Source organism: Petaurus breviceps, unplaced genomic scaffold (assembly GCF_028583685.1).
Source record: "Petaurus breviceps papuanus isolate PSGF00001 unplaced genomic scaffold, PetGlider_PUasm1.0 556, whole genome shotgun sequence".
Lineage (NCBI taxonomy): Eukaryota > Metazoa > Chordata > Mammalia > Diprotodontia > Petauridae > Petaurus > Petaurus breviceps.
This window is the reverse complement of record NW_027186374.1, coordinates 4,376,742-4,391,942: the sequence shown is the minus strand read 5'-3', so window position 1 is coordinate 4,391,942 and position 15,201 is coordinate 4,376,742. Positions and strand designations below refer to the sequence as shown.

General features: G+C 39.4%; 1 protein-coding gene across 3 annotated transcripts in view; it reads left to right on the top strand.

Moving 5' to 3' along the window:
* Positions 1–12,120: 12,120 nt before the first annotated feature.
* Positions 12,121–15,201, top strand: part of DGUOK (deoxyguanosine kinase) — a 49,208-nt gene continuing 46,127 nt past the window's right edge. The window contains exon 1 of one of the 3 annotated variants that reach the window (XM_069102807.1): positions 12,121–15,201. This exon is cut by the window's right edge and continues 631 nt beyond it. The gene's annotated coding sequence lies outside the window, so the exon portion shown is untranslated. The other 2 variants (XM_069102806.1, XM_069102804.1) reach the window with 2 other exon arrangements.

Sequence of the window (15,201 nt, the reverse complement as noted above, 5' to 3'; positions counted from 1 at the left end):
AATCATTTATCAAACAGGGAATGGCTCTATTTTTTTGTAAATTTGGCTCAGTTTTTTATAATGTATATTTGAGAAATGTGACCTTTTCAGAGAAACTTGCTGTAAAATTTTCTCCCAGTTTCCTGCTTTTTTTTTTTCCAATTTTAGCTTCATTCTTCTTGTTTGCACAAACTTTTTTAATTCCACATAAACAAAATAATCCATTTTACCTCCCGTGAATCTCTCTGTCATATTTGATCATGAACTCTTCCCTTATCCAGAGATCTGACATGTAATTGCTTCCATGCTCACCTAGTTGACTCTTGGTATCACCTTTTTTTTAATAAATCACATGCACATTTTGAACTTATCTTGGTATATGTTATAAGCTCTGTGCCTAGTTTCTGCCAGATTACTTTCTAGTTTTCCCAGCAGCTTTTGTCAAACAACAAGTTCTTGCCCCACTGACTGCAATCTTTGGGTTTATCAAATATTGTCACTGTGCTCATTTGCTTATGTATATTTTGTACATAATTTATTCCATTGATCAACCACTCTATTTCTCATCTAGTACCAGACTGTTGTGTTCGCTATAGCTTTGTAGTGTAGTTGGAGATGCTAGTATTACTAAGCTTCCTTCCTTCACATTTTTTAATTAGTTCCCTTAAATCTTGATCTTTCATTCCTCCAGATGAACTTTATTATGACTTTGTCTAGCTCTGTAAAGTAATCCTTTGGCAGTTTGATTCACATGGCACCGAATAAGTAAGTTAATTTAGGAATTCTTGTATCAGATCAGCCTACTAGTGAGCAATTAATATTTCTCCAATATTTAGATCTGATTTTATTTGTATGAAGAGTGTTTTGTAATTGTGTGCATATACGTCCTGTGTGTGTCTTGACAGGTAAATTCTCCAGGATTTTATACTGTCTGTGGTTATTTTAAATGGAGTTTCTCTATTTCTTCCAGCTAGATTTTTTTTCAGTTATATATAAAAATGCTGGTGATTTCTGTGAGTTTGTTTTCTATCCTAAGACTCTGCTAAGTTGGGAATTGTTCCAACAAAATTTTTACTTGGCTCTCTGGGGTTCTCTAAGTATACTATCATATCATCTACAAAAAGTGATAGTTTTGTTTCCTTATTACCTATGTTTATTTCTTCAATTTCTTTTTCTTGTCTTATTGATAGAGCTGGCATTTCTAGTACAATATTGAATAATGGTGTAAATATTGAATAATAATGGGTAAATTCTTGCTTTACTCCTGATCTTATTAGAAAGACTTCTATTTTATTCCTTTATAGATAATGTTTGCTCTTGGTTTTAGGTAGATATTACTTATCATGTTTTTTAAGCTCCATTTATTCCTATTTTTTTCCCCAGGAATGGGTGTTACATTTTGTCAAAAGCCTTTTCTCTGTCTATTGAAGTAATTATATGACTTTTGGTGTTTTTGTTATTGATATGGCCAATTTTCCTAATATTGAACCAGCCCTGCATTTCTAGTAAAAATCCAGCCTGTTCATAGTGTATAATTTTTGTGATATATTGTTGTAATCTCCTTGTTAGTATTTTATTTAAAATATTCATTAGGGAAATTGGTCTGTAGTTTTTTGTTTTTGCTCTCCTTGATGTCAGTATCAAAACCATATTTGTGTCATAGAAGGAATCTGGTAGGACTCCTTTACCTATTTTTTCAAACAACTTATATTAGGATTAATTGTTTATTAAATGTTTGTAGAATTTCCTTACAAAATTGCCCCCCCCTCCCCTTAGGGGGCTCATTTATAGCTTGTTCATTTGCTTTTTCTTTTTTGTTAATTTATTTTTCTTTTTGGGGGGGGGCAAGGCAATTGGGGTTAAGTGACTTGCCCAAGGTCACACAGCTAGTGTCAAGTGTCTGGGGTCACATTTGAAATCAGGTTCTCCTGACTCCAGGGCCAATGCTCTATTCACTTCACCACCTAACTGCACCCTCAATTTCTTTTTCTAAGATAGGGTTAAGTATTCTATTTGTTTTTCTGTTAATCACGACAATTTATACTTTTACAATATTCATCCATTTCATTTTATTGTCATAGAGTTAGTCAGAATAGCTTCTAATAATTGCTTTTATTCCATCTTCATTGGTTTTCATTTACCCTTTTAATTTTTTATACTGGTAATTTGGTTTTCTTTTTTTTTAATCAACTTAGCCAATGATTTATCTATTTTATTATTTTTGTTGCTTCATAAAACCAGTTCCTAGTTTCATTTCTTAGTACAATGGTTTCTTTTTTACATTAAATTATATTCATCTTTCCTTTGATTTTCAGAATTTCTATTTTGATATTTAATTGGTATAGGATGTTAATTTCTTGTTTTTCTAGTATTTTTTATATGCATGTCCAATTAATTGATCTCATCTTTCTCTCCTTTATTGATGTAAGCATTTAGAAATGTAAATTTTCTTCTAAGTACTGCTTTGACTGCATCCCACAAATTTTGACATGTTGTTTCATTGTTGTAATTCTCTTTAATGAAATAATGGATTGTTTCTATGATTTGGTCTTTGGCCCACTCATTTTTTGGGTTCTTTATTGAATGTAATTTTTATTGCATTATGGTCAGAAAATAATGCATTTAGTATTTCGGCTGTTTTGCATTTGTTTGTGTGATTTCTACACCCTACTCTATGGTCAGTTTTTGTGAAGGTGCCATGATATATAAATATATTCCCTTCTAATTCCATTCAGTATTTCCAGAGGTCTATCACATCTCACTTTTTAAAAATTTTATTCATCTCTTTCAACTTCTTTCTTGTTTATTTTATGACTAGAGTTATCCAGTTCTGAGGGGAGTAAACTGAAATACCCCACTAATAATATATTTTTACTATTTCCTACTATAACTCATTTAACTTTTCCTTCAAAAAATTGGATGCATAGAGTACCAGCCCTGGAGTCAGGAGGACCTGAGTTCAAATCCGGCCTCAGATACTTAACACAAAAACTAGCCATTTGACCTTGGGCAAGTCACTCAACCCCAATTGCCCTCCAAAAAGTAAAAAAAGAAAAGAAATAAAAATTTAAAAAAAATTGGATGCTGTGCCATTTAGTAGATGTGTTCAATTATGGTATTAATCCATTGTTTATAGTACCTTTTAGCAAAATATCACTTCCTTGATTGTCTTTTTTAATTTGGTCTGTTTTTGCTTTTGCTTTGACTAGAGATGATGCTACTTCTGTTTTCTTTTTGTACTTCAGCTGAAGCACAATAGATTCTGCTCCAGTTCTTTATGTGAATTCTGTATGTATCTTTCTGTTTCAAGTGTGTTTCTTGAAAATAACATGCTATTGGTTTCTGACTTCTAATACATTCTGCTATCTGCTTCCATTTTATAAGTGAATTCATCCCATTCTCATTCACCACTATGTTGTTAACCATGTATTTCCCTCCAACCTATTCTCTTACATTTATCTTTCTCTTTTTTTAACTCTATACCTTTCTCAAGAATTTGTTTTGCGTCTGATCACTATCACCTTCCCTCTCCTCTACTATTTCCCTATTGAATAAGATGAATATCTGTACCCAACTCTATTTGTATATTCTTCTCTCCTTGAATCAGTTTAGGTTTTGCATACTCCCCCCCCCATTTTTCCCTTCATTGTATAAATTCTTCCTTACATGCCTCATTTATGTGAGAGAATCTTCCCCATCTTATTCTCCAATCCTCCAATTATCAGTGTATTCTTCTTTCATTCCCTCTTCCATTTTTCTTTGAGGATCATGCCAACATAGTAGACTAAAACCTATTTTCTCCATCTAAGTAGATTCCCATTACCAGTTCTGGTGATAATAATGTTTTTAGGGATTACATGTATCAATTTCCCATATAGAAATGTAAACAATTTAACCTTGCTAAGTCTCCTATGATTTCTCACTCACGTCTACCTTTTTACTTTTCTCTTGAGTCTTATGTTTGAAATGTCAAATTTTCCTTTCAGTTCTGGCTTTTTCATCCAGAGTGCTTGAAAGTCCTATTTTGTTAAATATCCATTCCACCTCCCACCTCCCCCATAGTATTACACTGTTTTTCTGGGTAGTTTATTCTTAGATGTAATTCTAGCTCCTTTGCCTTCTAGAAAACCATATTCCAAGCCCTCTGCTTCTTTATAGTGGTAGCTGCTAAATCTTGTGGGATCCTTAATGTGGTTCCATGATATTTTAATTTCTTCTCTCTGGCTTCTTGCAGTATTTCTCTTTAATCTGGGAGATTTGAATTTTGGCTACTGTGTTCCAGGGACTTTTCATTTTGATATTTGCTTCAGGAGGTGATCAGTACATTCTTCAAATTTCTACTTTGGTGATCTGGTCAGTTTTCCTTCTGGTTCCAAGATATCTTGGCAGTCTTCCTTTATAATTTTTTGAATAATAATTCTTAAATTATCTCTCCTTGATCTATTTTCCAGGTCAGTAGTTTCTCCATTGAGACATTTCACATTTTCTTCTATTTTTTCATTCTTTTTGTTTTGTTGTTTCTTGAAGCCTCACAGAGTCATTAGCTTACACTTTTCCAATTCTAATTTTTAAGGAAATTATTTTTTCAATGACCTTTTGTACCTCTTTTTCCATTTGGTCAATTCTGGTTTTTAAGGAGTTCTTTTTTTTTTTTCTTTTTTTTGGGGGGAGGGCAATTGGGGGTTAAGTGACTTGCCCAAGGTCACATGGCTAGTTTTGTGTTAAGTGTCTGAGGCTGAATTTGAACTCAGGTCCTCCTGACTCCAGAGGAGGTGCTCTATTCACTGCGCCACCTAGCTGTCCCTTAAGGAGTTATTTTCTTCAGTATTTTTGTACCCTTTTACCAAGCTGTTAATTCTCTTTTCATAATTTATTTTTGCATTGCTCTAATTTATTTTCACAATTTCCCCTTTACCAGTCTTATTTGATTTTTTTTTTTTTTTGCTTTTTGGAGGACAATTGGGGTTAAGTGACTTGCCCAAGGTCAAATGGCTACTTTTTGTGTTAAATGCCTGAGGTCAGATTTGAACTCAGGTCCTCCTGACTCCAGGGCCAGCACACTATTCACTGTGCCACCTAGCCACCCCAAGTTTTATTTGATTTTTAAAATAATTTTTCCTCTTTTAAAAATCTCCTTCTTTGGCTTTTCTAGAAATTTTTGTTGGACTTGTGTCTAATCTGCATTTTTTTTTCCTATTAGACTTTGTAGATGTTTTCACACTGTTGTCTTCCTCTGAGTTTTGCACTGAGTTTCCTGTCACCATGATAACTTCTTTATATGCTCATTTTTCCAGGCTATTTCTTGTCTTTGGACTTTGTTAGAGTTGGACTCTGCTCACTTTGGGAGGGGGGGGGACAATATTCTTGCCTGTCTTCTGTCTTTTACGTCCTTCTGCTGCTTTCATAGTTCAGTCAGAGGGCCTGTAAGTTTTTGGTGTTATGATCCATGGAGAGGTCTTTTCACTACCCTTCTATTCTGTGCTCTGGTCCTTACATAGATAGGGCCTCTGCTCCTTCACGACTGTGACCACTCCTCTCCATCCTGGAACCATGACCCAGAACTGCATAATGGGCAGTAGAGCTGCTAGGTGGCACCTATTCCTGTTTCTAATGCAAGTATGGGGTCCCTAGCATCTCTTTCCAACCAGGTACTCAGTTCCCTTATCATCCCTGGGTATTGTACTACTCCCCATGGCCACTGTCACTATCATGACTCATTACTGCTGCCACCACTGGTACCATTCCTACCATACTCTGTTTCTGGCCAGCCACCACTCCAATGTCTGCAGACTTCTCTTTCCATCTTCCTAATCTGTCTTGAGCTAGAAAAATGACTCCCTTGTCTTCTGCTTGGTTTTTCTCTTTGGCACATTTTAGACTGTTATAAAGGGGGTATATTAAGAGAATTTGGCAAAAATGTTGGCTTCACTTTACTTTATTTCATTTTAACTCTGCAGACCCTAGCATCAGTTTAGAAGTTAACTTTCCCAGTAGGAAAATTTATTGTCTTTCCCCTCCCTGGTCTCATTTCTACCTTCATTATGTATTCATAATTTACAACAAGCTGCTTTATTGCAACAAACATTTATAAAGTGCCTACTGTGTGTAAGACACTGTACTCTCCCTAGACACCCAATGTTATTTGGGGCAGGGGCCTTTAACAGTGGCCCATTAACAGGAAAAAGTTTATATAAGATTTAAAGCTAGTACAGAACTTGGAAGGATGCTAGGCAAGAGTGGTTCCAGACATGAGAGACACCCAAGCAGTTCAAAGATGCAGAAATAGGAGTTGAAATATTGTGCATGGGGAACAGCAAGTGGGATGGTTTGGTAGGAACAAAGACTGTATGAAGGGACATAATGTGAAATAAAGCTAGAAAAGCAGGCTGCAATTAATTTGGGGAGTGCTTTGACAACCAATTGAGGAGCTTGTATTTAATCCTAGAGGGAATCAGAGGATCCCCTGGAGTTTGGGGGAAACAGCAAGACATAGGCAATCCTGGGATTTAGCAATATCCCTTTGAAAGCTTTGTGGAAAATGGTTTGGAGAAGACAGAGCTTGAGATACAGAGACCAGTTAGGAGATTATTTGCAATAGTGCCATAAAGAGAGGAGTCAGTGTGAGTGGAAAGGAGGAGATGAATGTAAGAGACCTCATGAAGTTGAATCAACAAGATTTTGCAACTGATGTGACAGAAAGGAGATGAGAATAAACCTTTTTAAAAGTACCTACTATGTGCCAGAAACTATGCTAAGCACTTTGCAAATATTATTCCCTTTGTAGTTGGGAAAACTGAGGCTACAAGAAGTTAAGTAACTTGCCTAGGGTTGCAAAGCTAATAAGTATCTTAGGATGGATTTGAACTCAGGATGGGGTGGGGGAGGGAAGAATCAAGAATGACACCAAGGTTTCAGACCTGGCTAACAGGGTGCATTGTGGTGCCCTCAACAGAAATAGGAAAGTTCAGAATTTGAGGGTTGTGGGGAGATGATGAGTTCAGTTTTGAACATGTTGAGCCTGAGAAGCCTATAATATGTGTGTATATATGTATATATACATACATATATATACATATATATATATAATTTCCTTTTTGGAGGAAAATTGGGGTTAATTGACTTGCCCAAGGTCACAGGGCTAGATTTTGTGTTAAGTGTTTGAGGCCAGATCCAAACCCAGGTCCTCCTGACTCCAGGGCTGGTGTTCTATTCACTGTGCCACCTAGCCACCTGAAGCCTATAGTATATTGAGTTCAAAATCCCAAATAGGCAGGAGAGAGAACAAGGCTGGATAGAGAAATCTGGGGGGTCATCTGCATAGAAATGATCAATGAACCTATGGAACCTGCAAAGCTCACCAAGAAAGGAAATTCATGGAGAGAAAACAGCCCAGGATAAGGACTCGGGGCATGTCCACAGATAGGGAGCAGGGCTTGGTGATAATCCATTGTAAACTAGCAGAATGTATGAGAAAAAGGATGACATTGTACCTGGCTTTCTTCAAATCCCAGCTAAAATCCCACATTTGACAGGAAGTCTTTCCCAACCCCTTAATTCTTGCACCTTCTCCCTGTTGATGATTTCCAATTTATCCTCTACAAAGCCTGTCTGTTCATAATTGTTTCCACTTTGTCTTCCTCATTATACTGTGAGCTCCTTGAGAGCAGGGAATGTCTTTTATCTTTCTTTGCATCCATAGTATTTTGCACAATGCTTTGTATGTCACAGGCAATAAATGTTTACTGATTGACTGATTGGGTTTTAATACTCTCTAGTATATATATATATATATATATATATATATTTTTTTTTTTTTTCTTTTTTTGGAGGGCGATCAGGGTTAAGTGACTTGCCCAAAGTCACAGGGCTAGTAATTGTGTCAAACGTTGGAGGATGGATTTGAACTCAGGTCCTCCTGACTCCAGGACTGATGCTCTATTCACTGCGCCACTTAGCCACCCCTCTAGTATATTTTCAAGTGGTGTGAGCCTAAGCAAGTGATTTAATTTCTGTGGACCTGTTTTCTCTTCTCTAAAATGAGGGGGCTGAATTTGATGTCTTCCGAGGTTCCTTTCTCAGCTGTAAATCTCTGACCCAGTGATCCAGCAAAGAAGACTGAGAAGGATCAGCCATACAAATGGGAAGAGAATGAAGAGGAGACAGTATCACCAAAAAAAAATGAATATATAAAAAACCCAGAGTCCTGGGAAGTCAACAGTGTTGAATGCTATGGAAAAAAATAAAGAAGGATGAGTCATCTCTTCTTTGGCAATTAAGAGACTGCCAGTAACTTTGTAGAGAACAGTTTTAGTCCAGGGATGAATAGGAATAATCCAGATTGCAAGGGCTCAGAGGAACAGGAAAGGAGGAGAGGACAATAAGAACAGCTAGCTGTTTCCAGGAACTTGGCTTTGTGAGGGAGAAGGAGATTTACAGGCTAGCTTGGGAGCTGAAATGAAGGCTGGCCACTGTTAGGAGAATTCAGGAAGATACATCACTATGGACTGAGAATCCCTGCCTGACCCTTTGTCTCCATGGAATCAGAGGGACATTTTCCCCCAGATCAGGTGTGCCTCAACTAAGGAGAAGACAGACACTACTAAATATCTAGGAATGGCTCCCATGATGGGTGCAAGTTAATTCATTATTTTTGTTCATTTAAAACCTGTTAAATTAAACAAACTCCCAATAAAATGGACATTTCCCTCTACAAAGGAAAAATAAGAGGATTGCACATAACCACACATCACTATTATTAACACTATGGTTTTCTTTTAAATTCAGCATGTATAGGGGCAGCTAGGTGGTACAGTGAATACAGCACCAGCCCTGGAGTCAGGAGGACCTGAATTCAAATCCGGCCTCAGACACTTGACACACTCACTAGCTGTATGACCTTGGACAAGTCACTTAACCCCAACTGCCTTGCCTTCCCCCCTCCAAAAAAAGTTTATGTTTCAAAACTGTCCTACTTGTTTATGATTCTAGCCTTCTCTCTATTCTCATCTGTTCATTTTTCAAAATATATTCTTCAATGACCCTCTTTTCTTTCTCTTCTTTTTGATTATGTTACATGTGCTATCAAATGAGAAACTATATGAATTGCTTTGCAAAGCTTAAAACACTATATAAATACAAACTATTGTTATCCTCATCATCATTATTATTACAGCAGCTCAGGGGTACAATGGACAGTCAGAAAGATCTGAGTTCGATTCTGGCCTGAAACACTTACTAGCTGTGTGACCCTGGGCAAATCAGGGTCTTGCCTCAGTTTCTTCACCTATAAATTGTCAATTATAATAGCATCTGTCTCGCAGGATTGTTGTAAGGATCAAATGAGATAATATTTGGAAAGAACTTTGTAAACCTCCAAGAACTCTATACATGTTAGCTACTGCTATTGTCATTACAACGATTACTCATTGAGCCCTTGTCTCCTCTCCCTCCCACTCTACCTCCAGTTGAGGAAAGAAGGTTTTTTAAAAACCCTTGTAACAAATACACATAAAACATATGTCTCCTCCTACATCTTTTGTACATTGTCTCTCTATGAGGAAATGGTGATCATGCTTCCACCTTCTAGAAGATTGGTTGACCACTGAATTCATCATAGTTTGTGTGGGTTTTTTAAGTCCTCAATTCAACTTAATAAACTTAAGTGCCTGCTTTTGTCAAGACATTTTCTTTCTCATGTTTCCTCTTTTCCCCCATACCTTTCTTCATTCTTGTTCCCCTTCTCACCTTCTCAAATATTTGTTTCCTTTTCAATTAAATGAAACACAAAGTTCTCAAATGTAACTTTAACCCTTGTTCCATGGACAAGCAAGAAGTGGGGAGGGCCAGCAGCTAGAAAACTGGTCTTCAGTCAGGAAAGCCTGGGTTCAAGTCTTGTCTCTGATCCATTCAGGGATAGTGACACCTGCTGAATAAATGCCTGTTGACTCCTTGGTTGATTGATTTCATTCTGTCAGTTGTCATTCAACTTTTGCCTAGACTTAGTCACTTAGTAGAAAGTATGAAGACTGAGAAGGGAGGAAAAATACATTAGCTCCCGGAATTCAATCAAATTTTTTTAAAAATGTCTTTTAAGTGTCTACTATGTGCAATATAGAGCAGAAGTGTACAACAGTAAATAAAAAGCTGCCTTCAAGTCAGAAAGACAAGTTCAATTCCTGCCTCTGACACATACTAACTGTATAACCTAACTATGTGATTTATGCTGTCAGTGTCCCAGGAAATTGTTTTAAGCTCTAAAGCTGCTAGCAGAGTAGGCACTGACCTACATAGGTAGAGGGAATGCCTTCACCAAGAGTTCCCTATACCAAAGAAATGAATCAAGGTCTGGTTTTAAAGACTCTGTTTTAAAGACACTGTCCTAGGTGCTGAGCACACAGAGGTGAAAATGAGCTAGTCTTTACCCTCAAGTATCACAGGTTGAGAACTGGAAAGATCTTCAGAGTCATCTAACCTAACCCCTCATTTTAGAGATGAAGAAGCAAAAGGTTAGAGTAAGGGAAATGACTTGACCAACATCACACAGTCGGTAAATACCAAGCTGAGATTTTCATTTGGGTCATGTGACTTCAAATCCATTCAGCTAGTGGGGACCCAACATTTTTATTATTACTCAGTTGTTTCCGTAACATCTGACTCTTTGTGACCCCTTTTGGGGTTTTCTTGGCAGAGATACTGAAATAGTTTGCCCTTTCTTTCTCCAGCTCATTTTACAGATGAGGAAATTGAAGCAAACAAGGTTAAGTGACTTATACAGGGTCACACAACTAGTAAGTGTCTGAGACCAGATTGGAACTCGTCTTCCTTATTCCAATCCCAGTGCTCTACCCCCTGCAAAACCTGGCTACTCAAGAATAGAACTCAAGAATATAAGAGGGGTAAGGAAGAGACTCAGTCAGTCAATTAACATTTATCAAGTGCCTAATATGTGCCAAGGGCTAAGTGCTGGGGACATAGACAGAAGGAAATTGGAGGAGAGTTTCCCCCTCCTCACTACATTGCTGTCTTTCTCTCTTCTCCATGTCAGTCTCATTCAACTCAATCCAATTCAACAAATATTCAAAAACTGCCTACTATGTACAAGGTCAGAGACATGGTGCAGCACTGTGATACAGGCAGGAGAAGATGACCTCAGGGGCCCTTCCTGACTCAGTGACTCTTTGCCTCTAAATTCACTTTTCTTAGGAGGCCAGGGTGAGGGGTCAGTTATCCTCTTAAGCATTTCCATCCCTATTGTCCTGGGATCTGGGAGCACCTGAATGGCTCGCCATTCTTTTCCCATAGTTACCCAGGACCCTGGTGTAAAGGATGTGAAATCAATAACCCAGGGTCACATCTCTGTGGGATAGGGGCAGCCCTTTATTCTCCAGCCCTGGATCTGAAGCTCTATTCAGAGAGCAGGAGGGAGAAAGGTGAGTGGGCAATTCAGATAAAATAGTCAAGGAGAAATAGTTGTATGCAGACCCAACTGCTTTGTGGCTTCACCCCCAGTATCCCAGCAGGAGGTGAGCCTAGTTTAGCATCACAAAGTTGCCTTGTGGAAATCTTTTCCCCAAGATCGTTCAGGCTGCTGGGGCGGTCTCCTTTGAGCAAGGAGGCAATTTCCATATTAAAAATTAGGGGCCTGACAATCCTGAGAAGAGGGTTTGGAGGCAGGTAACATGAAGGGCAAAGCAGAGCAGGATTGAGCTTGTCTAGGACACTCTGAAAGTATTTCTGTTCAGTACCAGGTCCATCCCATAATAGTTGGGTGACTAGAAGGGCAGTGGAGTCACATTGAAAAGAGCACTGCCAGGAGAGTCACAAGACCTGGAACTGAGTTTCACCTCTGCCCTAGGGCAGTGTTATCCTGGGATCATAGATTGGGAACCTGGAAATAGCCCAGTTCAGCCACTTTATTTACAGAGGATGAGTTGGACTGCATTCAGTTCAATCCAAATCAATAAACAGTGATTAAACGTCTCCTATGTGCCAGGAACTGGAGATTCAAAGACAGAAAGAAGTCCCTGCCTTCAAGGAGCTTAGGTTCTGCTAGAGAGATACAACACCTGTACAGATAAGTAAATAGAAAGTAATTTCAAAAACTGGAGAGAGGGAAGGGGGGGGGGGGAGACACAGAGACACACATATGGGAGTGGGAGAGAGTATTAACTGGGGAGATCAGACAAAGCCTTGCAGAAGAGTTGGCACCTCAGCTGTGCTTTAAAGGAAGCCAAGGATTATAAAAGGTGGAAATGAGGAGGGGCAGCTAGGTGGCACAGTGAATAAAGCACTGGCCCTGGAGTCAGGAGGACCTGAATTCAAATTCAGCCTGAGACACTTGACACACTTACTAGCTGTGTGACCTTGGGCGAGTCACTTAACTCCAATTGCCTTGCCTTCCCCCCTCCAAAAAAATAAAAAAAGGAATGAATAGAGTATGAATTCCAGACACAGAGGCTAGCTTGTGCAAAGGCACAAAGACAAGAGATGAACTTCCATCCAGTGTATAGATGACCAATGACTAGGATGTGGGGAGGGGGGCAGTGAAGGAAAGTAATGTGAAGTAAGGCAAGAAATCAGGGTGGGAGCCAAATTGTGGAAGCCAAATTTTCAATTAAGGAAGAGTTTGTATTTTATCCTAGAGGCAGAATGACAGAGTTTGAAACTTAAAAGGAAATTCAACAACTATCTAATGGAATCCAAAAAAGGAATGTCCATAATAGCATATTTGACAAGTGGTCATATCCTCTCTGATTGAAAAACTCCAATGAGGGCAATAGGGAGCCAATGAAGTTTTCTGACACGGGGAGTGACATAGTCAGATCTGTGTTTTAGGATTATCATTTTGGCCTATGAGGATGAATTGGGAGATGAGAACTACTGGGGGAAAGGAGGCCAATTAAAGAAATTATTGCAGGGCGGCTAGGTGACACAATGAATACAGCACAGCCCTGAAGTCACAAGGACCTAAGTTCAACTCCAGCCTCAGACACTGAACACTAACTAGCCATGTGACCTTGGGCAAGTCACTTAACCCAATTGCCCTACCTTCCCCCTTGCAAAAAAAAAAGTAAATTATTGCAGTAGTCCAGGTAAGATGTGATTAGCTTGAGAGCACAAACCATGTTCATTTTTCTGTCTCCTCAGCACTTAATACTGACAGAAAATTGTTACTACCAAATGTAACATTAACCAATCTGTTAATCATCCTAGTAAAGTCAGGATTTCAGTAATGTCTTTACATTCCTACTCTCTAGATAGTTACTCTAGATTACATTGAGCAGAACCACAAGCTAAGTCCCCACACCCAGAGATTTTACCTTGTAAAGAAACCTAGCTTATGCTGGATCTCGGCTTCTAATGTCCCTGCCCCCTTTCATTGGAATTCATGGCATGAAGGGGAGAACAGCCAGAATGAAGTGGCTTTCCTTGCCCAGACTGCCAAGGGCCACTGGGGTCTCATGACTAGGTCTTGCTACCTCATACTGATTCCTCCTGGGAAGGGGAGTTGGGAAATCCACTGTGCTCTGCACTCAAGGGACATCCTCCAGGATGACAGGCTTACCACCCTATTATCTCAGTTAAAGACACTTTATTCCTCAACTCACGGCTTTGATTTATTTCAGGACTTGACAGCACCGAGTATGACAAATTGTGAGGGCTTAATAACTAAGTGCTTGTTGGTTGATTGATTCAACTGGGATATAGGCCATGTGAGTGGAGAGAAGCGGACAGATGTGACAAATATGAAGATAGAATGGACAAGATTTGACAACTGAATACAGATGAGAGGTGAAGAAGGAAAGTCAAGAATGCTTCCACCTTATGAATCTGGTGACTTGAAGAGCCCTCAATAGAGACAGGGATGTTTGCAGGAGAAATGTTTGGAGAAATTTGTATTTTATTCTACTGAACTTAATTCAAGAAATGCTACTTTTGCAAGATGCCATTATCTGTGGTGAGATGAGAGAGAAATCCCTTTCTCTCCCTCCCCTAGCTGGACTGGGGAAGAGGCCCAAGGGAGAATGTGAAGGGCATGCGGAGCTCTTCCTCCTCCTTTTGACTGATGCAGGGAGGTTCTGGAATGCAGCCCACTTGTCCATTTCACATAGGCCACAATGGGCATGACTTATCCTCCCAACTAATCACTTGAAGTTTGTGAACCGTTAGCTGCTTTCAGCCAATGGCCAATTCCCTATCATTTCATCTGACTGACTGAAGTTCTCCCCACTTTGTTATGAAGTTATTTAGGTAATGCCTTTTACTCTATTTGTAGGCTGCTGGGACAACTTCCAAACACCCCTCGCCCTTATAATCCCTTTAGGAAGGAACCTTCACCTAGGGTCTTCATAAGCCACCCCTCTGCACTTGACTAGCCTGGTCCTCCTACAAGAGAAATATAATCCATCAGCAAACTCGTATTCAAAGACACTCCACTTTAGTTTATGTGGGTACCATTGTAACTTGCCCCCAGTGTAGCAGAAAATCAATTTCTCAGCTCACCTTCCTAACCCTCCTTAAAGAAAGGCGATTGCAGTGAATAGAGCACCCGCCCTGGAGTCAGAAGGACCCGAGTTCAAATCCGTCTTCAGACACTTAACACACACACACATAAAACTTGCTGTATGACCTTGGACAAGTCACTTAACCCTAATTGCCCTACCTTCCCCCTCCAAAAAGAAAAGCATTCCATCTTTATTTGAGTGACTAAGAGATACCATGTCACCGCTTCTGGATCTCACCTAAATCCCCCCCCCATTCTTTCTATTCTTTGTGGTCTTCTTTAAGGTCACCAGAGCTAACCGTAGGCTTTGCACCCAGTGGCTTTCCAGAACAGTTACTATCACGCAATGACTACGGCAAAGCTAGCTGTATTTGCAAGATGATTTTTCAATCCTCTTACATTTGGCAAAGGAGGAAACTGAGGCTCAAGGCAGGGAGTCCAATTCATATAAGGCCATACAGGTTTCAGTTCTACCAACTCAAGGATGATGAGGAAGCTAGAGGTGAGGGAACATGACTGATAGCTCCGGGAAGTATTTACCTATAGCCAGGCCTTAAGGGCTTTACGATCCTTCTCTCACTTTATCCTCCCAACAGCCCTGGCAGACAGGAGCTATTATCACCCCCATTCTACAAATGGAGAAAGTGCCGCAAACACAAGCCCATGCTGGGTCGGGTCCGCGCCTCTGCTGGGTGCCCGCGGCGGCTGGGCCGGGTCCG